The sequence below is a fragment of the Dipodomys merriami genome, unplaced genomic scaffold (assembly GCF_024711535.1).
Source record: "Dipodomys merriami isolate MVZ:Mamm:240054 unplaced genomic scaffold, mDipMer1.0.p SCAF_3, whole genome shotgun sequence".
Lineage (NCBI taxonomy): Eukaryota > Metazoa > Chordata > Mammalia > Rodentia > Heteromyidae > Dipodomys > Dipodomys merriami.
In genome coordinates this window covers 65,366,353-65,391,601 of record NW_027204492.1, presented here as the reverse complement: position 1 = coordinate 65,391,601, position 25,249 = coordinate 65,366,353, and the positions used below count along the sequence as shown (strand labels likewise).

Below are 25,249 nucleotides of genomic sequence, written 5' to 3'. Positions count from 1 at the left end.
CTTCAGTGTGTAAGAAACAACACACATTCTTAACAGATTGTTTTTAAACATATAAGTTGAGAAAGGCAGAACTAGGAGTTTATAGTTAGGAGACAGGGAGATAATTCAATAGAAAAGGACTGCAGTGACTGAAGAAGTCTGGAGCCGGGCACCGGTGGCTCACCGGTGGCTCACATCTGTAATCCTAGCTACTCAGGAGGCTGAGATCTGAGGATCACGGTTCCAAGCCAGCCCAAGCAAGAAAGTCCGAGAGACTCTTATCTCCAGTATACCACTAGAAAACCAAAAGTGGTAGAGCTCTAGCCTTGAGCAGAAGAGCTGAAGGACAGTGCCCAGGCCCAGAGTTCAAGCCCCACAACCGACAAAAAAAGTCTGGAAAGCTATGAACCCACCCCACACCAACCAGGAAACTTAGCATTGGGACCTGTGGGAGCCAGGGGAGGATGAAATCCTGCAATTTGGTTTCCTGGATTGGATGTAGATTCCAAGAACTTCTGGGTGTTCACTTTGGATCTGGGAAATCTTCTCCAAGGGGCTTCATAGACAGCTTACACAGGAAGTCAAACACCAGGAAGGCATGGTTCTGTAAAATGAGAGAGAACCTAACAGCTATACAATTCAGTTCCCAAGGCTACCAATGAGCCAGGTGCCAGTGGCTCATGCCTGTAATGCTAGCTACTCAGGAGGCTGAGATCTGAGATTACAGTTCAAAACCAGCCTGAGCAAGAAAGCCTGTGAGCCCAGGAGACTCTTATCTCCAATTAATCAGCAAAAAGCTGGAAGTGAAGCTGTAGCTGAAGTGATAGAGTACTGACCTTGAGCATAAAAGGTGAGGGATAGCGTCTGAGTTCAAGCCCTAGGACCATTGAGTGCACATGCACACACACACACACACACACACACACACACACACACACACACACACACACACACACACACACACACACACAATGGCAAAATGAATGAGACAAAATAAAGAATGACACTTTCAAACAGTAAGAAATGTAGCTGGTGGTACAGGTGGTTCACCACCTGTAGTTTGAAGCCAGTCCAGAATAGTTCTTTAGGCTCTATCTCCAAAATAACCAGGAAAAAATGCTAGAGTGGAGGCATAGCTCAAGTTGTAGAGCATCAGCAGAGCAAGCAGTTGAGTGTCAGGCCCTGAGTTTAAACCCCAGTCTCAATCTCTCTCTTCTCTCTCTCTCTCTCTCTCTCTCTCTCTCTCTCTCTCTCTCTCTCTCTCTCTCTCTCTCTCTCTCTCTCTCTCTCTCTCTCTCTCTCTCACACACACACACACACACACACACACACACACAAAAAAGAAAAAGAAACAAGAGAAAGAAATAAAGAAGAAAGAAAGAAGAAAAAGAGAGAAAGAAAGAAAGAGAGAGAAAGAAAGAAAGAAAGAAAGAAAGAAAGAAAGAAAGAAAGAAAGAAAGAAAGAAAGAAAGAAAGAGAGAAAGAAAGAAAGAAAACAAGCAAGCAAGCAAGCAAGCAAGCAGAGAAAGAAGAAATCTATCTCATGGAAATTAAAGGTCTTAAATTTATTCAAGAGAAGGGGGGGGTAGGGGTATATGACAAAAAGGTCCTATGCAGGAGTCATTAGAATAATTTTTTATTTCTTTTTATTTTAAAAAGGTTCTCTTGTGTTCAATCCAATTCACAAGCTGGCCTCAAACCCACAATCTTCCTGCTTCAACCTCAGGAGTCCTGAGATTACAGGTGTGCACCAGTACAGCTGGCTTATGTATTTCTAAGAATACTATTTCAGAATAAATGAAAAAATGATAGGCATTTCAATGCCAACATCTTTATCTAATAAAGAAAACTATATTGAAAATGAAAAGGTATGGAAGTAGAGCTTATTGCTCTGATAAAGCACTAGCCTTGAGTAGAGCTCAGGGAGAGTACCTAGGCCTGGAGTTAAGGCTCCAGTACTCACACTAAAAAAAGAATAATTTTTAAATTGAAATGTATTTATAAAATATAGTAAGGATTAATACCATTCGAATTCACTAAGGAAATATGGAATTTCTCCTCCCAGATGGAAAACAGGAAATGCCATGAATAAGGAACTTACTATGAGATGTAAATGACAAACTTGAAACATACCAGTCCTCAGGACCCTATTCCCACCATACTAGCAAATATGTGAATGAGCTACTGTCCTGTTCAATGAAGAAATAGGAAAATTGGCATTGTCAGTCTAGGGCAGGCAGAGACTTCAGCAGAACATTTTCAGAACATTAATCAAATTAATGCATTGAAACCTTAAAGGTTCTAGAGAAGTTCTACTTCTAGAACTAAAGATTAGCCCAAATCTGATCTAGTAACACTACTTGAGGAATTTACCCTTAAGAAAGAACTAGCGATGTACATAGGATTCACTCATAAGCACATTCATTATAAACTGACTTGTGGAAAAACTGAAATAATCAGAAAACCTAGTAGGAAATTTAGTTTAATAGGTTATGGTATAATAAGATTCATTTAGAATCTTACATGGCCATCACAATTCATGTTATACTTATTAGATTTTCTTTTTCACCTTTGGGAAAATCAAGTTAGTTAGATGTGTAAGGAAGTATTGACTTGAAAGAATGTCTATGATACACTGGTACATTAACAAAACAAGTCACAGATTAGTGTTTAGACATGAGTCCTTATAAGGGTTAAATACATCTTGTAGGGACATTTATTGGGAATGACATAATACCAAGGGGACAAAAATAGGTTCCTGAAGGGTAAAAAGAATCGTACAGATAGACATATGTATTTAGGATATACTTAACCCAATGCTACATTAAAATTTCAATGGGATGAGGAACTGATAGGGAGCAGAAAAAGTATATAAAAAAGTTCCTGAAAAACTCGTGTTACGTGAAGTAAGCCAGACCCAAAGAAATAGAGGTCCCATTGTTTCCCTCATTTGCAATAATTAGTATTTGTCTAGGATAATTTTATCAGATGAGCAGAAAAACTCAAAAGCTATGTACATATGACCATGTAAGATGATGTTAAGTGAAATGAACCCATAGATATGGACACAAGAGGTCTTTCTTTATTGTTGTTTTTAATGTACTATGTGATTTTTTTGTTTCCTTTGTATGTTCTTCCCCCTATGATATATCCCCTGTTGTCACTGTACTTGATTTTGCTGCCCTGCATCTTATATATACATTTGTTTAATTTGGGGAGGGGAAAGGGAATAACAAAATGCTGAAACAAGGGCACAGGATGACCCATTGCAATGATATCCACAAGGCAGTATATTGGAAATGAACATTACAGCTATGTGTGGGGGGCAGCAGGGGGGAGATGGATGAGGGAGGTGGGGGAGGGAAGGGATAGTGGGAGAACAACAAGGGAAGGGGTAACAATGCTCAACAAGAAATGTACTCATTGCCTTACTCATGTAACTGTAACCACTCTGTACAGCATCTGTACAATAAAATAAAAAAAAATTAAAAAGGTTCCTGAGAGTGAAGAATGAAAATCAAGAGTTAGTTTGAGACATTGGTAAAAAGACTTATAAAGGGGGACTTAGATGGATAGCCACGTCATATTACCTTCTATTTGGAATACTTAAAAACATAATTTTCAAAAGATTAATAAAGCTATTTAAAAATATTGTGATTGGCACACCTGTAGGCTTAAAAAGATTTTCATAATATATATTAAGTTTATAGCTGGTGACAGGCTAGGGGTGAATCTCAATGGTAGATCACAAGCTTATTAGCAGGAATGAGGCCCTGAGTTCAATCCTCAACACCAGTAAGAGAGGGAAAAATGGTTTTAACATAGTGCATATGTTGTGTCATTCTATTTAAGCAGGAAAAAAAATAGTTAATGGGAAGAAAATTCCAGAAGGATATAACTAAAGTGATGATTATAACTTATCCATAATGTTGACTTCCCAATTATTTTGAGAGGAAAAAAATGGCAGGAAATTTAGGTTTTAGAAAGTCTGATGCTGGGCACCAGTGGCTCACACCTGCAATTATAGCTACTTAGGAGACTGAGATCTGAGGATCAAAGCTAACCCATGCAGAAAAGTCCAAGAAACTTTTTTTTTTTTTTGGTCGGTTGTGGGCCTGGGCACTGTCCCTCAGCTCTTCAGCTCAAGGCTAGCGCTCTACCACTTGAGCCATAGCACCACTTCCGGCTTTTTTGTTTATGTGGTGCTGAGGAATCGAACCCAGGGCCTCATGCATGCAAGGCAAGCACTCTACCACTGAGCCACCTTCCCAGCCCCCCAAGAAACTTTTATCTCCAATTAACCACAAAAAAGTCAGAAGTGGAGGTGTGGCTCATGTGATAAGAGAGCTAGCCTTTACTCCTCTGTACGGTATTCTCACAATAAAAAAATAAATAAATAAAATTTTAAAAAAAGAGAGCTAGCCTTGAGCAAAAAAGCTCAGGGACAACACCAAGGTCCCGAGTTCAAGCTCTAGGACTGGCACACACAGACCCAGACACACACATTCACACACACACACACACACATGTATGTACACACACAGAGGTCTAACAACATTATATTCAGCCAACATTATTATGTTCTGAGACAGAATCTGATAATAGAGTATCAGAATGGCCTGTGTGACTGACTAAAAATTGAACAAAAATTGCCTATTTCACTTCCTTCTTTTGATAGAGATTTTAATTCTGCATCTCCTAAACAAATACAAATAGAAATATGTCTGTGTAGGATAATTGTCAACATACCAGATTATCCACTGATGACAATGATAACATCTGCTACTTCATTGCATGGTGACCTTTCATCAACTCCAAGGAGAACAGTACATTCTTGGCATTCCAGCTCACCCAGGACCCTGGTGGGTTCCATCAACCTTGCATTTTTATTGCTGCTTAAAACACAAGTGCAAAAGTCATTGGAGATGAATGTGTAGCACCAAAGGCTGCCTGACATCAGAAGGAGGTTATTCACACAAACTTTCAGCTGTTGCTTCTCTCTTGTTCTTTCTCACTAGCACATGTTGACATACCACCGGTCACACTCCTGGTGCTTAAGCTTTGTGTCTATTGGGCCCACCTTCATTTCCAGAGCCATGAAAATGAATGAATGAATGAACCAAGATGTTCATTCATGCCACGATCCATGCTATGGTGTCTCTAAAATTATTCAGTTCTTTCCATCCACTTTGAGAAAGGTTAAAAATAGCTAAATGGAAAAACCCTACAGATTTGAAGGGAATTTTAATAGAAGAAATAGAGAAGTTATAATAATAAAAAAAAAAAACCTTAGTTACAGGAAAAAACATGGACCTGAGCTTCCTGGCAGCCACATGAAAAATACAATTAAATAGATATCATCATTTAACAAAAGAAATCCAATCTAATGAGTAGAATAGTGCATCTAAGAGGAATCTGTCATTTGTATCTGTAAGGGACATGAGATAATTACCACAAGCTTCCATCATAGTTTTAGAAAGCATTTATTTATTTAACGGATACCCATCAACTGCCTATGTGACATGTAGGAAGGGGAGGATAGAGCAGACAGGGCAGAAAAACAAGGATAGATGACGACTTACTATACACACATCAGAAACAAAATTATTCTGTTTTAAAGATCTTTTCACGAAGAATTAAATACAGGATGGAATCTTCAAGCAGGTTTTAGCATGCTAACTTAACAAAATGACCGGGCTCAGAGATGTGGGTTTTGAATCATGATGTCAGAACCAGAGTGTAACTTAGTGGTAGAGGCATCTATGAAGTCTTGCACTGCAAAATAAAGGTTATTTAAAGGTTATTCCTTATATTTTATGTATTTATATCCACTTTTCCATCAGTTTACAGAACAAAGTATTTGATAATGCTGCAATTTGTAAAGTGAGAATGGGAGGTAAAGGATGGGGGAGGAGGAAAGACACTAGATCAAGGAAAGAAAAGACTGACTAGAACAATGATGGATAGTTAGTCAGAATAAATGTTTTTTAAATGTGCTCCCTGGACCATAGCTTCTAATAACTTAGGATGCCTACAAAAAAATGCAGATTCCTAAGCATCATTAAAAACCTGCTTAATCAGTCTCTGCAGCCCAGAAATCACATTTTGCTCTTATTTTTAAAAATACATTTTTTAATTTTTTGTTGTTATTTTTGTATATATGTGTTGATCTTGGGGCTTGATCTCAAGGCCTGTCCCTGTCTGTGCACTTTTCTTGCTCAAGACTAGCCTTCTACCACTTGAACCACAGTCTCATTTCCAGCTTTCCTGGTAGTTAATTGGAGAAAAGAGTCTCATGGGCTTCCCTGCACAGGCTGGCTTTGAACAAAGATCCTCAGGTCTCAGTCTCCTGAGTACCTACTATACAGTATATTAAATAGGTAGGTTTTATTAGGTAACTGAGGAACAGAACACCATGCGATATTCAGGCAGGAAAAGAAGTTTATTTACTGAACAGCTGCCCTCCCTCCCCACTGTGTGTGGTGGTCAGGAATGGCCTAAATGTCGACCCACCCCTGAGCCAAGACATATCTAGGCCAGATTTATTTAGGAAGATGAGTAGTCAAGTGGGAGAAAGGTGTGGCCACACTGGATCTGGATGTGACCTCAGGGCTTAGGACCCTCCTATGGTCAGAAGGGAGGCATGACCAGGGGCAGCCCAGAATGTAACCTAGCAGAAGAGGGGGGTTACTGCTTCCAGATGTGCCAGTTATCTAGGTAACATAGATAATGGGCAGAAACTTAGCCAAGTGGTAGGGAGGTGTCTGCACATGGCAGACCTTACAGCTACAATTACATGCATGAGCCACCAACATGAGGAACTGGCACCTGGCTTGTTTTTATTATTTTAAGTAGTTGTACAAAGGAGTTGCCATTCAACAAAGCAGTTTATGAGTACAATGCATCTTGATCAATGTGACTCCTTTCAACATTCTGTCTCAAAATTCCTAACCCCTTCCCTCACTTTTCTTAATTTTGTAGAATATGCATTGAATTTTATGACTGCATTCTTCCCCCACCTTCCTGTCTTCATTCATCTACCTCCTCCCCTTGGCCCCATTCCACTCCTTTCAAGTATCTAGTTTCCTTGTGTTTATTTTGTTGAATTGTGAGTTAGCTTTGCTAAGGAATTACACCATTTGAGTTCTCCCCTGAATCTATAATAAAAAGTATATACTCGCATACCACCCCAAGAAATTAATTCTTAATATTGTGTCACAGCATATAGATACCCACCTCCACTAAAAAAATACTGATGGCAACCCATTACAGTTTTATTTCTAGTCTAAATAACAGCTTATTGGCATTGGAATCACATGTTCACAGCAAAATGATTTGAAACTTGGAGCAGCTGTCCCTCTGAGCTACAAATCTAACAGCACCAAAGCTATACCATGAGTCTAAGGAGCTCTTTATTGATAGCCAGCAGTAAAATGAAGTGTTGCTGTAAACCAAGCAAGGCTGACTGCATATGTACCCTGGACACATCAGGAAGGCATGTGCAGTGGTCCTTTGTGTACCTACCACAACCACACTTTGGTCCAGGAACCCAAGCCAGAGGTCACTAAGACAGAGTCACTTGTGATTCGCACATGCAGAAAAGGAGGCAGTGGTAGATTCAGTTTCCACACACTCACAGCACAGGTGGCAGGACTCCACTGAATAGCAGGGACTTCTTGGAAGAAAGAGGCTGAGGACAGGGTGTTTGACCTTGGCTCTCACCTTTCAGATCAAGCATGATCTTGATCACTTCCTAAGCTCAGACTTCTTTCCCTACACATCCAAATATTCAGTCCCACATGGGCATTTCCAGGGAAAAGAAAGAAGGGAGAAAAGGAGGTTATGGCAATGTCCTCATGGAGTTACATTGTAGAAGGCAATGGGAAGGTTTCATTGTCCCAGATTATACTTGTACTCTGGAACTTTTTGGCACAGATGTTCTGCTTTGAAGTTTGGCTTTGAGTAAACTCAAAGGCCCTTGATCTGTGCTCTCTCACTTCCTAAGTTGCAGCTGCTCCACCAAGGACATAGGTCCCCTGGAGGCTGAGCTGGCAATAAGAGCAGGGGCTCTGACCAGCACAACCAAGTTCATTGAAGCATTGATATGGAATCAACCCAGATGCCCCTTATTGAATAAATGGATCAAGAAAATGTGGTACATACATACATACATACACACACACACACACACACACACACACACACACACACACACACACACACAATGGAATTCTATGCTTTGATCAGAAAGAATGACATTGCCCCATTCTTAAGGAAATGGAAAGACAAAAAAATTATATTAAGCAAAGTAAGTTAGACCCAAAGAAACATGGGCTGTATGGCTTTTCTCACTTGTTTCTGTGAATTGGAATGTGCCTGTGAATCTACAAGTAAACCAAATGGATAATAAAAGACAAAAAATTTACACTTAGACATGATTAAACAAGACTCTAAACATTCACACACTGAGAATAAAGGAGGATATTCTTAGGAGAGATCACAAGGGTTCAGTAGCTATATACATATGAGCATATAAAATGGTGCTTATCAAAATGAATTCCAAGGAATGGAAGCATGAGTTTTTTCTTTTAATTGTACTGTTTGCAGTTCTTTTTTTCCCTTGGTTTATTCTCCTTGTCGCCATTTTGATTTCTGTGCCTTTTGTCTTGTATATAAGTTTATCTGATTTGGGGAGGGAAAGAGGAAGCACAGAAATGGTAGGACAAAGTATGAACCAATTCAGTAGTGATACTCACTACACACCATGTTGGAGATTGAAGGATTGACCCCCATCCTATTGTCCCAGGCCCATACAGTCTCCAGGCAAAATCCCAGGTATGTGTGAACTTGTTTGAAGTGCTGGCAGGGCAATCCACCTAAGCCCAGCTGTAAACATCCCATGGTGTGCCCAACTGAAAGCCCCCACCTTCCTTGACCTAGTGGCTTTTTCATTAGCCTCTGCCTCCTTGCTCAGACCTTCTATAAAAACCCAATCCTGTTCCAACTCTTCTGCACAACCTCCAAACCCACCAGAAGGTCTGTGCCCCTTGTTGTTCCTCAATAAATAGTCCTTGCCTGTTGATGATCCAGTCCAGTCTATTCCTTTTCCATTCTCCTTCATTTTCCTAACAGAGATGAACTATATAACTTGGGAGGAAGGGAGTTGGGAGGGTAAAAACTGGGAAAAATGAGAGAGAGGTGACACTGTTCAAAAAGAAATTTACCCGGGTGCCAGTGGCTCATGCCTTTAATCCTAACTACTTAGGAGGCTGAGATCTGAGGATCTTGGTGTAAAGCCAGCCAGGGCAGGAAAGTCTGTGAGCTCTTTTTTTTTTGGTCCAGTCATGGGGCCTGAACTCTGGGCCTGGGTGCTGTCCCTCAGCTCTTCAGCTCAAGCCTAGCACTCTACCACTTGAGCCACAGCGTCACTTCTGTTTTTTTTTTCTTTTTGCTTATGTGGTGCTGAGGAATCTAACCCAGGGCCTCATGCATGCAAGGCAAGCGCTCTACCACTGAGCCACCTTCCCAGCCCCAAAGATTTTTTTTTATTATCTGATCTGAGTGAGTACTAAGATCTCTTTCTGCTTTTATTAACACAATAGTATTTAATTTTAAAATGCCTAATTTGTTTACTTATTTTCTATGCTCCATTAGAGTATAAGGTAAGGCCCACAAGAGCAAGATCTTTGTGCCTTTCTTGTTTCCCATTGTATTCTCAGTGCCTGCCACAGAGCCTAGTACCCAGCAGGCATTTGATAGACTAACAACAAAAAAATAGAAGACTAATGTTGTCATCAATCACCATGCATCTGACTAGTTATGAGACTTCTCTCCCTCTTTCCATCCTCTGTGGAAAACATTTACTGAGCTTGTACCATTTTTAGTTGCAAAATGATACAAGCAGATCCTATATTTGAGGATACCATCCAAAATAAATAATCTTGCACATTACAATGCCTGGAACATATAGATCAGCCTCTATGTGCCTTCTTTGAGAGAAAAGGCCTCAAAATGAAGGAAAACTCTGCAATGCTGTTGCAGCTCTTGCCTCTAGCTGTGCTCACAAGGGAACCCCCACCATCAGAGGCCAGGCAAAGAAAGTATTGGGCAAGGACCATTTTGTCTGGGGACTTGGAAATAGGACAACAAGGAGTTGTAGCAAGGGACTTGAGCAACGTTAGAGAAGAAACTCTAGCTATCACCAAGTTACTAGGTGACCTTGGACCAGTCAACAGTTGCAACAGCATCAGTTTCCTGGGGACACAAGGAGGAAATGTGGAGCATAGGACATGGAGAGAAGAAAAGGCCAGTTAGCTGGACTGAGTAATGGCAGCCTTGGGAACCGGACTTTCACAGGGCGGCTACCATTAGGAGCCAGCAGCTGGAGTGCTTCATTTCCTTGTTGGCTAGGATCTTCTCCAGGGCCCGGGAAACAAATAGGTCTGGCTCCTGCTTGGCTCCAGCCAACTAACTGTCACCACCAGCCCTGAAGATCCGCAGCTTGAGGATTGGCGCCTAGTCTGGTAATGGCCATATCCAAATGCAAGGTGTCGCCATTGAAAGGCATCCCGTAATCACGTGACCTACTCCACTTTAAACTTCTGGACCTTGAGCGCGGGGCCTAGCCTGTGGGAGGTCTCACCAGGGTGGGAAGGTGGATTATGGGGGAAGCAGTATACAATGGGGTGGCAGAACTTCAGTGTCTGCATGTCACTTCCAGCCTGGGTGGGGCAGGCTGGCTAATGGAGGGGTGTGGTGTGGCAGGTCGCCTTAGGGTCACCTCAGCACCAGACAGGCTATGTTCCACAGGGCCAGGTCATGTCACTGGGGTGGAGCAATGTTGGGAGTGTAGTGGTTGGGTGCAATACATGGGAACTGGTTGTAGCAAGTGGTAAGGGGTATGGTCGGATTCGCCTGGACACTGTTGGGAGCACCAGGTTGCAGCACAGAGAAGCTGGTCCAGACTGGGCTAAACGGGGTGCACTGAGTCCCATCTCCTGGGGGCGGATCGCTTCATGGTAAGTTGGGACAGGCCAGTAGACTGGGTTAACTCACTACCACTACATCAGGAGGGTGGTACAGAACAAGTAACCCACACTGGGATCACACCAAGTGTGGCATCACCTCAAGCACAACATCATCTCAAGTGCAACATGACATCATGTTATAGCAGCACCTCACCTCGTGGTGTCCTGTGGAGAGCATGGCATCATGTCAAGCCCAGTGCCATGCGGTGTGTGCTGTGGCACCCCACAGAATATCCGGTATGCCCTGAAAAACAGAGTAGAGGTGCTGCAGGTCACATCCAAACACAGTTGGATTGTGGGTTCTACAAGTGGAAGCATACCAGGTCGTTCTAGGTCAATGTGACCGTGTTAGGTCACATTGAAGCTGCTGTTCACAATCCAGGACTCCTGTTGGAGCAGAACCATATCATGTTCAGAGTGCCTAGGGGTGCGAGGGGGGTGAGCAGGGTGGCATCAGCAGAGTTGCACTGTGGAGTCACACTGGCTTATGACATAGCCAGGTACCCCATCATGTTGTTCTACGTGTGACTCATTATCATGTCAAGGTGCCCAAAGAGAGAGGGTCAGTGCTGTATGAGCCTAGGCTCATTAGGGCTAGTTACATCTTGTCCTACAGTGGGGAGGCAAGTAGGGGCAGTGTGGGGCCAACAGGGGCAGGGGCCTGACACTGCTTTTGCAGGTGAGGATAGGCAGGTGGGAGACGCATGGGATATCACAAGCAGAACACGAAGGCTGAAGGGATGAAAGGGAGACATGGGCTCTGAAAGAGGCAGTGGTCTGCTGGCTGTTGGGGAGAACAGAAGAGGCCTGTTGTCAGGAGGGGAGAAATTGAGGACAAAGAAAGGAGAGAACAGCTTAGAGGAAAGTGAATCTGTGTGCATGACTGTGGTAAAAGCCCTGAAGAGTGTAGAGAGGAAGAGCAGATTGAGAGTTGTAGAAGAAAGAAGCTATAAGCAATGGTAAGGGAGGTGTGTGGTTCCGAAGAGTAAATGAGTAGTCGTGAGGGGAGTGTGGAAGAGATTGTGGATGAATCTTCACTGAAAGAGGAGGAGGTAAACTGAGAGCCTGAGGCAGGAGGGAATGGGAAGGTGTAAGGGAGTGTGAATTAGTTGAAGAGAGACATGAGGCAAGAAGGCTAGTGCTTGGGAAACAAGCTAGCAGATCGTCAGAGAGAGGGAGGGCTAGAAGAGATCATACAGGAATGAGGAAGTGCAGAAAGTATTTGAGTGGTGATGAAACCTCAGAGCACTGGCCAGGAGACAGGAAAGGTTGCCAGGAATTCCAGGGTGGATGCAGCAGCAGAGGCCTCCCAGGCTATGAGAAGGAAAGGAAGCTAAAGTGTTTCTCTGATACAGGCCTCCCTCCTATTGTAGTATTTGCCCCTCAGCTTCATGGAATGCCTGAGCTGGAGGATGGGCCCTATCATGACCTCCTTGCCAGGGCCTGCTACTGTCTCTCACTTCCCTGGACTTGTTTCTTCCAAGAGTGCATTGCTAGACAGGTCCCTTAATGGGCATTAAACAGGGTAGACGAGACCAATGGAGACCGCAGTTGGAGACACAACTGCTAAAGCAGTAGGAGGAAACAAGGGACTTGGCTACCAGGTCACACTCATTGCACTTTACAACAACATGGACATCACAACAACCAGGAGTGATGCCCCAGATCTTTCCTCATATACTATCCATTTTCCCTAAGAGCAGTCTTACAACAGGATAAGTCAACCAATGGGAACTTAAGAAACATTCGAGGAAGTGCTCAACTTCTTAGGGCTCAGTCCACCTCTAGTTTTCCCTGGTATTTGTACTTGTCAAATTCTTTATGGTCTAGCTAGAGGAAAGGGCTGAAGGGCAGGCTTTTTGTCATAGCCTTGTTCAGAGAAAGTAGAATGTTTCACAAATGCAACAAGTTTTATCAGTTATTAATTTTTTGGCTCCTACCAGCCAGAAGTAGAGTCCATTTCTCTATACTTGTAAACCTGGATTAGTCTGTGACTTCCTGACCCACAGAATTTAGTGGCCTTGGCAACTCTTTCTTTGTTGTCTTGGAGTGCAACATGATGCCCAGAAGTAGTACTGGAAAAAAAATAGCACATAGACAGTCCATTCATTTCAGCTTTCCCAGGTAAGTCCAATCCTAAGCCAATATAACAGCTAAGTACAGCAGCAATGAGAGACCCAAGTGAGACAGCTGAAGAATTGTGAATACAACACAGAATAATGCAAAAGAGATAACTAATTCACTATCTTTTGGTAACTTGTTAAGTAACAACAGTTTCCTTGTACAGCCTTCTATTCTTATTTGTTTTTGTTTTTTTTGTTTTTTGCTTTTTTTTATTGTGAAAATACCATACAGAAAAGTTATAATTACATGGGCAAGGTAATGAGTACATTTCTTATCAAGCATTGTTGCCTCCTCCTTTGTTTCCCCTTCCCATCCCTTCCCATCTTCCCACTCCCCGGCCCCCCACCCTCCACCCCTGGCCAAAGTTGTGTAGTTCATTTTTCAACATAACGACTTATACATCTCATTGTTGCAATGGGTCCACCTGTATACCTATTTAAATGATTTGTTTTTTCCCTTCCCCTCCACAAATTATACCAATATCAAATACAGTGAAAGCACGGGTTATACCGTGGGGGAGGGACATACAAAACAACAAAGAAATATCTTATAAATATGTTAGAAACAATAGCAAGAAAGAAAAAATACATTTGAATACTTATCTTGGGGTTCATTTCACCTAACATCAACTTATCTGACCTTTTCTGCTTGTCTCAGACATATACTAGTTATTGCAAATAAGGGAAACCATGGGACCTATGTTTCTTTGGTCCTGGCTTACTTCACTTAATGTAACTTTTTCCAAGACTTTCCATTTCCTAACAAGTGGGGCAATGTCAGTCTTTCTTATGGAGGCATAGAATTCCATTGTGTGTATATACCACATTTTCTTGGCATCTTGGTTGGTTCCATATCTTAGCTATGGTAAATAATGCTGCAATAAACAGACCTCAGGACCAATGGAATAGAATTGAAAACCCAGAAATGAACCTACAGACATATAGCTATCTAATCTTTGATAAGGGAACTAAAAAATAGAATGGAAGAAAGACAGCCTCTTCAGTAAGTAGTGCTGGCAAAATTGGTTAATCACTTGTAGAAAACTAAAGCTAGATCCTTATATATCAGCCTGCACCAGAATCAACTCCAAATGGATCAAAGACCTCGGAGTCAAAGCAGACACTCTGAAAACATTATTTGTTGAATGAATCAATGAACAAATTGTGAAATTTTCAGAAAAATGCAATGCAATCTGCTGAGTGACAAGTTTTGAGCCACTCCCTGCAATGAAGTCAGATTTGGACAGGTAGCAGCCTCCATATGGGGAACAAAGCAAATAAACTCACTGGAGCCTTTCACCAGTTACCTATTAAAATGCATGTTTTCAAAGCTTTGTCATAAAACACTAGAGTAGGGCACAGGACAGACCAAACATTTACAGACTGGGTACCCCTCAAGACTAGACCAAGCTAAAACTAACGGGGTTTGAGATAGCTATATAAATGATCAACACAAGGAGGATAGTTACCAAAAAAAAAATCCTCATCCAATAAAATGCCCTGGGAAGCTTCCAGAAGCAAGTCAGATGTCAATCGGTCTGAGAAAAACAGAATTGCTTTCACTTGACTTAGATCACCAATTCTGGAGATCACAGATGAGCACTACATTATTAGCTTCCCCCTTGCTTCACTGCAGGTAACAGCTCTGACGTCAGGGCTGTGATAACAGTTGCCTAGGTTACTTAGCAGAGCCCTGAAAGCCATTTTTGCTAAAAATGTTGTTGCTTGACTAAAGGCTTTAGTTATCTGATCAGTGACTAAAATGGGATAAAAGGCTTGGCTTCTCTGTTTTCTTATTGGTTTGTTTCCTTTGTTCCTCAACCTTTGAGTCAGACTACTTAGCACCACATGCAGACTTCTGTTCATTTAAGAGAGGCTTTATCTGAGACTGTAATGTGAGCGAACTTGGCCTACTGCCTGTTGTAGCTGATGTGTATTTTTTCCACCCCATCCTTGTGCTTTCTGGGCAGTTCAACATCTACAGTCCTTCAGCCTTGTCATAAGGCCCTGACCAAACCACAAGGCTGGGACATTTATGCAAAACGATGAGGAATTCTACATGAATGATTGACCAGTTCCTGAGTGAAGTTAACCCCACTTGTTGGTCCAGCAAGTACAAGACTATGATGCTTTCAAACAAGAGCATACTTCTTTTGCTTTCTTTTCCTTCCCTCCCCTAGTTCTTTTCTTTGAGATAGGATCTTCCTATGTAGCCCATGCTGGCCTTGAACTTGTGATGTTCCTATTCAGGAATGACCCACTGCACTCACCCTGAAGAACATCTTTAAAAACATTTTTGCTGGTCCTGGGGCTTGAAATTGGGGCCTGGACACTGTCTCTGATCTTCTTTTGCTCAAGACTAGCAATCTACCACTTAAGCCACAACTCTACTTCTAAGGTTTTTGGTAATTTATCAGAGATAAACTGCAATCCTCAGATCTCAGCCTCCTGAGTAGCTAGGAGTACAGGCATGAGCCACCAACCACCCAGATGAACAACATCTTTAAAAGCATGTTCAAGCAAGGCACTGATAGCTCACATTTATTACCCTTGATACTCAGAAAACTGTGATCTGAGTATTGCAGTACAAAACTAGCCCAGTCAGGAAAGTCTGTGAGGTTCTTCTCTTTAATTTATTAAAATCTAGAAGTTGAGGTGTGTCTCAAGTGGTAGAGTGCAAGTCTTGAGCAAAAAAGCTAAGTGACAGTGGTCAGGACCTGAGTTCAAGCCCTAGTACCAGTACACACACACACACACACACACACACACACACACACACACACACACACACACACACACACACACACACACACAAGTGCTCATTGCTGTGCTTGGTAGTGCACACCTGTAATCTCAGTCATTAAGAAGCTAAGCCATGAGAATCAAGTGTTCCAGGCCAGGAACTCAAGTGGTAGAGTGCCACTCTTGAGCACTTGAGCACTCTTGAAGGAGGCTTTAGCTGGGTACAGTATTCTTGGTTGATAGTTGTTTGGCTTTAGGGCATGGCATACATCATTCCAGGTTCTTCTTGCTTTGTCTCTACTGAGAAATCTGAAGTTATTCTGATTGGTTTCCCTTTATAAGTGATTGATCTTTCCTCCTTGACAGCTTTAAGGATCCTTTCCTTGGTCTCAATTGATCCTGTGAGAATTACAATGTGACGGTTGGTATCATGTATTGGTCTGATCTATTTAGGGTTCTAAAGGCTTCTTGTATCTGAATGGGCCTATGCTAGGATCCTGTTAAATAAATTTTCTAGACCTTTAACTTCTGTCTCTATGCCCTCCTCTACAACCATTAGCCTTAAATTAGGCCTTCTGATGGTGTCATCTAAATATTGAATAGATCTATCATATTTCTTGGATTTGTCTTGAATACTTGTGTGTTCTTTCTCTATAATGTCTAGGCTGTCTTCAATCCCAGAGATTCAATCTTGTACATGGTCTAACGTACTGTCAAGACATTCTACTTTGTTTTTTATTTCCTTTCTTTCTAATTGGTCAGATTTGATGGCTTCAGATTCTTTGTTGGAGCTTTGTTTTAGATCTTATGTGGACTTCTTTACCCCCCTCAATTTGGTTTTCAGTGTTCATTCTGAAATCCCTTAGTTTATTGGTTATTGTTTTATTGGACTCCCTTTCCTTCTGTTGGGCTTCATTCAACATTCCCTTTGTGGCCTCCATGGGTACCCCCAGCTTTCTGTTTGTGGATTACGTGAATCTCTATTAATCTTTGTTTATTCTCATCACACTCACTCAATTCCTCAATTAATTTTGATTAGCCTCCTCACACTTGTGAAATTCCTGTATTAATCTTTGGTTAGCCTCATCACACTCATGCATTTCCCTGTCATGCTCACACAGAGTCTTTGCAGACTTTCAGTCTTTTTATTCAGTATGTTTACTTACCAGTAGTGTTTTTAGAGCATTTTGGAAAACTCTCCTCTGGATTATTCATTAACTGTTCTGTTGCCTGATTATCATGAGTGGGAGTTCAGATACCTGGACTTGCCATTTTTCTTGTGTTTCTCCGGCTTGTTCTGTCCATTTGGGTATGAAAGCAAAGCCAATTCCCCACTAGAACACTATTTTAAGGCAAGCATCAACCAGAGCCCTGAAGTTGCATGGATTGTTTGATGCAGATACAATGAATACAGATACAATGAATACAGATACAATCTAGCTCAACAGATACCATCTAGTTCAACAACAAACAACTAGGGATCAATGGACTCAGAACATCAAGAATTTAGCAGACCAGAAATTAATAGGTTTAGGGAGAACTGTAAGTTGAAAATAAGATTAGAGGAATGTGGGGAGGGAAAGGGAGAGAGGGAATATAACCGAGACCTAAATGCAGAGAGAGGAAAAAGATAGAAGGAAAGGAGAAGAGAAATACAGAAAAAGGAAAAATAAAAAATTTTAAAAATTAAAAATGAAACACATAAATTATATAAGTTTAAAGAAATAATACTATAAGTAAAGGAGTTAATGCTGAGAGTTTGTGAACTGAGTAGTCAATATCTGAATAAAGTATACATACAGTGAAGGATAAGGTCTAATTACAAAGATGGCTATAAATCTGGGTTTGAACAGAACAGCAATTACGTAAAGCAAAAAAAAAAAAAAAAAAAAAAAAAGGACCAAAAGGGAAAAGAGTAAAAAGAGAATTAAAAACAAAACCTAAAATAAAAATGATGAAAAAATAGAAAAAATTTTTAAAAACATTTAAAAAATTAGGTAGAAAAAAGAGTTCTTCAATTTTGGGGGGAGAAGGGGGAATCTTGTGTCTTCCCTGTGTCCATAACCAGTCTCTTTGTGGGGTCTCTGGTTTTGCTTGTGGTGGTTGGTTTTCCTGTGGCTTGACTGGTTTCTTAAATCAGTTTGTATGAGCAAGCAGAATGAAGCTCTGCCTTACCAGGGACTTTATGACCCTCCTCCCAGGCTAGTTAAGTGGGAGGGTGATTTGCTTTGAGTATCACAAAAGAGGGAGATGGCTGCTTCCTCTAGCTAGGAGTTGCTGTGATGGGGCTAGGTTGTGGGTAGGGGGCCTATCAGCAATCGGAAGCTTTTCCTTGAGGGTCTAGCTCCCTCAGGAGCTACACAGCCCAGCATGGAGCCATTCTCAGGATTTATGTGTATTGATTTTCCAATTTTTTTTTACACTCCAAGTCTGCTATCTGTGCTGCAGTTGGGGTGGGGGGAGGGGAGGAGAGCCTCTGGCTCTGTTTACTTAGTGAAGAAAGTCACTCCTCCTTGGGTGAAGCTTTCTCTGTCTGGGAAGGAAAACTTTCCCCCCAGGTGGAGTTGAGCCTCCGCAGGTCAGTTTCCTTTGACCTGTTGAATGGTTCTTATTGTCTTCTTCCAAGGTCTGAGTTACTGCTCTTTGCTCCAGCCTGTTCTTTGTCAGTTTCAAAGGTAGAGTTCTTCTTTGGTGGGGGGGAGGGACTACCTTCCCACTGCTGCTCCATGAGAAGGAGTGAGAATGTCTTGGGGTACTCACAATTTTCCCTTGGTTTCTGGGCCATCCACAATTTGCGGCTGTCTGTGGTCAGCAGGATGAAGATTTCTGCTCCTTGTCAGTTCTTGCTGGTGGTGAGTAGAATCTGCTCACACAGCACCTCTACTATGTTTGTCCTGGCTCTCTCTGTTGATATGGTGGCTGAAGGAGCAGCCACAACCACTGCCATGGCGGACACTGGCCAGTGCTCTAATCTGTCTCCTTAACCAAGCTGCCTAAATTTTTCCTCTCTGGCCAAACTCTCTGTACTATGATGGCACACTTGGTGTGACTCTCTAGCCTTGGACTTTTCAGTGGAACACTAAAACTGGTTTCTATTCGAGAGCTTCTTTAGCTCCCAACTTCTCTTCTGCCATCTTCCTCCCAATCCCTGTATTTTAATTTCTTATCTGAGAGTACTCTCATATTGATTACTATCTGGTCAGTCTCTAAAACCTTTTTTGATTCGTAGGTCAGATCATAAAATCCCGATAGTTCTCAATGTTTAGTTATGTGCAACATTGTGTGAGTATTGCAAGACATGGGTCTTTATTGTCATCTTACCATTATGTGTTTGTTTGTGCCTCTTTGGCCAGTATCTTAGCAGGCTGCATATTTTCTCCTAGCTTATAGACACCTTCACTATTTCAGCACTTAATGGTACCCAGATTCTAGTTTGCTGAATTGGCCATTAGTGTCTTATCACTATTTCAGCACCAGAGGGCAATCGAAGCCCAGGCTTATCCTAAATCCATAGTTGACCCAAGACTCAAAATAAACTTTATATATTTTATTATTTCAGCTTTGGAATGATATGAATGCATTACCAACTTGAGAAAAGGTCAATTGAAATTAAAGATGAGACTAACATTCTAGGCAATAATAAATGAAGAACATAGTTGAATGAGTTGATAAGGAATTTTACAAACCTTTTCATGTTTGGAAAAGTAAAACGCTAAATTGTTTTACATGTGTTGAAATATTGTGTGTATATGTGTGTGTGTGTGTGTGTGTGTGTGTGTGTGTGTGTGTGTGTGTGTGCATGTGCAAGTGCTGGGGCTTGAACTTGGGACCTGGGTGATGTCCCTTGACTTTATTTTTTAAGCATTAGCTATTTTTTTAATTGAGATTGGGTGATTACCTAAATTTCACATATTTCACAATATTGTGGAATAGTGATACTTAGTTAATGTCACAAACACATTTTAACCTTCACAAGGCAAATTGTTATTATCATGCTCTCTAATGTTTGTGAATTCTATAATCTTTGACAATGCAACTATTTCTTCCACATCAGGCGATATTTACATTTCTTTTGCTTAGTGTAAGCTGTTCCCTCTTTCCCTCTCATTCCTTCCCTCCCACTGCTGCCTTTGAATTGCTTAGTTCATTTTCATCTATGTCCAGTGCAGCTGATGGGCCCTTCTGTTATATGTTTTCCCATTTCACTTTGATTCTCTGTCCTCCTCCTACCTTCCCTCAGCAATGATACGACAAAATGAGTAGAAGTCCTTTATTTCTGGAGTCCTGTTTATTTTGACATATTTCCTTGCATTTTGGATTTAACATGCACATATCACGGAGACCATGTACCATTTGTCTCTTTTCTCTTGGCTTATCTCACTCAAAATGATTTGCTCCAGTTCCATCCATTTCCCTGTGAATAGCATTATTTTGTCCTTTCTAATGGCTGCATAATATTCCATTGTATATAGGTACAGCAACTTTTGGATCCATTCATCTGTAGTGGGGCATCTGGGTTGTTTCCATATCTTGGCTATTGTGAACAGTGCTGCAGTGAACATGGAGGAGGTGCATGTGTCCTTGTATCCTGGTTCCTGCTGCTCAGGGTAGAAGCCTAGGACTGGTATGGCTAGGTCATAAGGGAGGTCTATATTTACCTTTCTGAGGTACCTCCAGACTGCTTTCCAAAGTGGTTGAATTAGTGTATATTCCCACCAGCAATGCAGTAGGGTTCCTCTTTCTCTGCATCCCCTCCAGCATTTGTCATTGGCTGAATTTAGGATGTGGGCCATTCCAACTGGGGTAAGGTGGTATTTATTTGCATTTATTTTACAGCCAGGGATGATGAACATTTCCTCATGTGTGGTTTTTTTTTTGCCATTTTATCTCTTCTTCTGAGAAGTCTCTCTTTAGCTCCCTTGCCCATTTAATGATTGGTTTGTTAGATTTGGGACGGGTTAGTTTCTTGAGTTCCCTGTTTATAATGGATATTAGGCCCTTGTCTGATATTTGCTGGTAAATATTTTTCCCAATTAGTTAGCTGTCTTTCTGGTTTGGTTGCTATTTCTTTAGCTGTGCAGAAACTTTATTTTAAGACGGTCCCATTTGTCTAGTCTCTCTCCAATTTGTTGTGACCCTGGGACTCTGTTCAGGAAGTTCTTGCCTGTGCCTATAAGTTCAATGTCTCGCCTACTCTGTCCTGAAGTAGTTTCAGATTTCAGGTTTGATGTTAAAGTCTTTAATCCATTTTGAGTTGATGTTAGTGCATAATGATAGGCTGGGATCCACTTGTAGTTTTCTTCATGTGGCCACTCAGTTTTCCCAGCACCAGTAGTTTAAGAGGTGATGCTTCTTCCACTGCATGGCTTTGACTCCTTTGTCAAATATCAACTGATTTTACTTATGCAGTTTTATTTCTGGATCTTCTAATCTGTTCCATTGGTCTTCGGGTCTCCTTTTGTGCCAGTAGCAAGCTGTCTTTGTTATTATGGCTCTATAGTAGAGCTTGAATCCGGTATTGTGATCCCTCCCACATTCTTGCTTTTGTCTAGAATTGCTTTGTCTATTCTAGGTCTTTTGTTGTTTCATGTGAATTTTTGGACTGTTTTCTGTATTTCAGTAAAGTTTGTTATTGAGACTTTAATGGGAATTACATTGAATATTTATATCAATTTTGGCAGTATAGCCATTTTCACCTGGTATCCTCTATGATTTCTTTCTTTAAGTTTTTATAGTTTTCATTAAATAGTTCTTTTACATCGTTGGTTAGGTTAATTCCTAGATATTTTTTTGTGAATGAGGTTGATTCTTTGATTTCCCTTTCTGCTTGTACATTGTTGGTATACAGAAAGGTGGCTGATTTTTGTGGGTTAATTTTGTATCCTCCTACTTTGCCCAAGTGGTATAAGCTCTAGTAGTTTGGGAGTGGAGTTTTGGAGATCGTTAAGTTATTGTATCATGTCATCTGGGATAGTTTAATTTCTTCCTTCTATATGCGGATCCCTTTAATATCTTTTTCTTGCCTTATTGCACTGGCTAAGGATTCCAGAACTATATTGAAGAGGAGTGGAGATAGTGGGCATTCTTGCCTTGATCCTGTTTTTAGGGGAGTTGGTTGAAGTTTTCCCCATTAAGTATAATATTGGCTATTTGTCTGTCATAAAAGGCTTTTATTGTTTTAAGGAATATTCCTTCTTTTCCTATTTATCCCAGAGCTTTTAACATGAATGAGTGTTGTATTTTATCAAAAGCCTTTTCCACATCAATTGAGATATTCATGTGGTTCTTGACCATGGATCTGTTGATGTGATGGATTACATTTATTGATTTTTATATGTTAAACCATCCCTGCATCTCTGGGATGAAGCTTACTTAATCATAATGTATGACTTTTTTATATGTTTCTAGATTCTGTTGGGTAAAAATTTTTCGAGGAGCTTTGCATCTGTGTTCATTAAAGAGATTTGTCTATAGTTCTCTTTTTTTGTTGGATCTTTGCCTGGATTGGGGATAAGTGTGATATTGGCTTCATAGAATGAGTTTGGGATTGCTCTCTCTGTTTCTATTTCTTAGAATTGCTTGAGGAGTATGGGTTTTAGTTCCTCTTTAAAGGTATTATAGAATTCCATAGTGAATCCATCCGGTCCTGGGCTTTTCCTTGTTGGAAGATTTCTGATTGCTTCCTCTATCTCATTGTAGGTTACTGCCTTGTTTAATTGATTTATTTCTTCTTGGTTCAGTTTGGTCAATTTGTATTTCTCTAGAAATCCATCCATTTGTGCTAGGTTTTCCTTCCTTGGTGAGTATAGTGTCCTGAAATAGTTCTTTATAATCATTTGGATGTCTTGGATGTTTGTTGTAACTTTTCATGTGGCATCCCTGATCTTATTGATTTGGGTCTCCCCTCTTCTTTCTTAGTTAATCTTGCCAGAGGTCCATCCACTTTATTGATCCCCCCCAAAAAAAGCTTTTTGTTTTATTAATTTTATTTATAGTTGTCCTGGTCTCTATCTCATTATTTTCATTTCTTATTTTGGTTATCTCACTCCATCTAGCAACTTTAGGTTCAACCTTTTCTTGTTTCTCTAGCAGTTTTAGTTGCATCATGAGATTGTTTATTTGGTCTGTCTCTGTTTTCTTCAGGTGTGCACTGAGAGCAATAAATTTGCCCCTCAGGACTGCTTTTGTCATATCTCACAGGTTTCTTTGTGATGTGCATTCATTTTCATTGAATTCTAGGAACTTTGAATTTCTTCTTTAATTTCTTCTGTGACCTAGGTGTTGCTCACAAGTATGCTGTTTAATTTCCATGTGTTTCAGTAATTTCTACTGTATGCTTTGTTATTGAGAACTAGCTTGATTCCACTATGGTCAGATAGAATATTTGCTTAAATTCCTTATATGAACACACATCCATCCCAAGGGACCAGGCAGAGGCAGGCAAGCACAGGAGAAAGATTATTATAAGGTATATTAGAGAAGCCATATTTCCCCCAAGAGGGAGCACATGGCCTCCATCATCATCCAGGTAGCAGGAGGAGCATGAGAGTCAGAAGTGAGGTAGATGGGAGCCCAGGTGGATCTGGGTGGACAGAGGGAGAGGCAAGCTGTATGGCTAGAGCTCCAGGGATGGAAGGGGATTAGGTCTGGGTGGAGCTGAGGACCGAAGGTGAGCATAATATTAACATTCCCCGCTCTGTTAGTTGATAAAAATAGGGGGTACCAGGCCAGGGGTATGAGTACAGGTCATTTCTTCTGGAGCTGTTTCCTGATGTAAATGGGCAAAGTAGTCAGTTTTGTTGCTCTGACAGGTACAGTCCAAGAAGCTTCTGCTTGACAGTGGTTGGTAAAGGTCCTCCTTTTTGTATGACAATAGTCATCTAAAATGTAAGATACAATTAATAAAAGACAAAAAATTGCTGTTAGCAGTATAAGAGAGGAATATGCTATGGGGGGATTGATTTCCAGAAGGGGCTATCAAAGACCTGAAATTGCCTTTTCTGTCTCTGATTGGAGACATAGCATGGTACCTGACTCCGTAAGACTTTTCCTGCTTTAGGATCACAGTAACCTGAGGAGTAGGTAGCAGAGATATTTAAAGGTACCAAAGCCAACAGGTGTCATGAGCGCTTTTGGCTACATCCTGCTGGCCTGGAAGCATTTAGGAATCCCTAGAGCTGGGGTTTTTAGGGTCCGGGTCTGCACTGGGAAAGGCACAGCAGTGTAACTGATGTCTCTGGTTGCCTGTAGGAACAGGATGGCCTTGACTTGTTCCCAAGTGGTATCCTGGGCAGGGGATAGTATCCTGTTGAAAGAGACTTTTGGAAAGATCAGGCAAAAAGCTGACAAGGCGACAAGGTCAGTTAAAATGAATGACATAGAAGAACACACATTGGCCATGGTCAGAAACATTCCATTTGGAGTATAAGCCCAGTTTGGCCCCATTACAGGGAAGGAGGAATAACTGAACTCAGGGCAGAAAGGCAGGAAGGGGGTGTCTACGGTCTTTTGGGCAAGTGAGTAGGGGACAGCATTATGGACTGGTTGAGAATACCAGTCAGAAGCTACTATAAATACAAATAGCAGGTAACAAAGGCAAGACAGTTAACTTTCTGTCCAGTTAGAAGGTAGACAGGTATGGATATTAGGTGGGCAAGCAACTATTTCACTTCATCTCCCAGCTCTGATTAATTTTGAAAGGATGAGCATAAAGTGACTCTAGTTAGGATATCATATCCTCTTACTCCTCTCCATGGTTTTCCATTGTCAGGACTGAAGTTGTCCTGGCAGGTGTCTCAGCATCCATTGCTGGGATAGCTTGTCCCAGTTGGCATTTATGGTTTGGACTCAAGGCCTGGGCACTGTCCCTGAGTACTTCTGCTTGAGGCTAGAGCTCTACCACTTAGAGTCACAATAGCTACAAGGAGATTAATGAGATAGAGGTTACCTATAACTTGTTAACAATTGACTAACAATTACTTGTCAGAGTTTTCTAATTAAACCCAGCAGATATTTTTAACCTGTGACTGATTGGCACTCTAAGTACCACCCACTGCCTCTGGACAGCCTGTTTAAAGTGGCTTATATACCACATTTAACCTTTAACAAATGTACAGGCCTTTTCTTGGGCTACGGCCACATAGCCTGTTTAACACCCTGGTTTATAAAAGCATTTTCTGGCTGGTGGAGGAACCTGATTTTTAGTGGCTCCAACAATGCCTACCTGTGTAGGCCTTTAGACAGATCTCAATATGGACATAATCTCAGCTGTACAAGCTTTTTTAACAGATAAATTTATGTGCTTAGTGCCAGCTCAAAAGTTACTACCAATCAGGACTTTGAGCAAATACAGGGGGTTCAGGATTTAAATTATTTTTT

At 41.2% G+C, this 25,249-nt stretch overlaps 1 pseudogene; it reads right to left on the bottom strand.

The window, feature by feature from the left end:
• Positions 1 to 502: 502 nt before the first annotated feature.
• Positions 503 to 25,249, bottom strand: part of LOC138839831 (TAF5-like RNA polymerase II p300/CBP-associated factor-associated factor 65 kDa subunit 5L) — a 40,798-nt pseudogene continuing 16,051 nt past the window's right edge.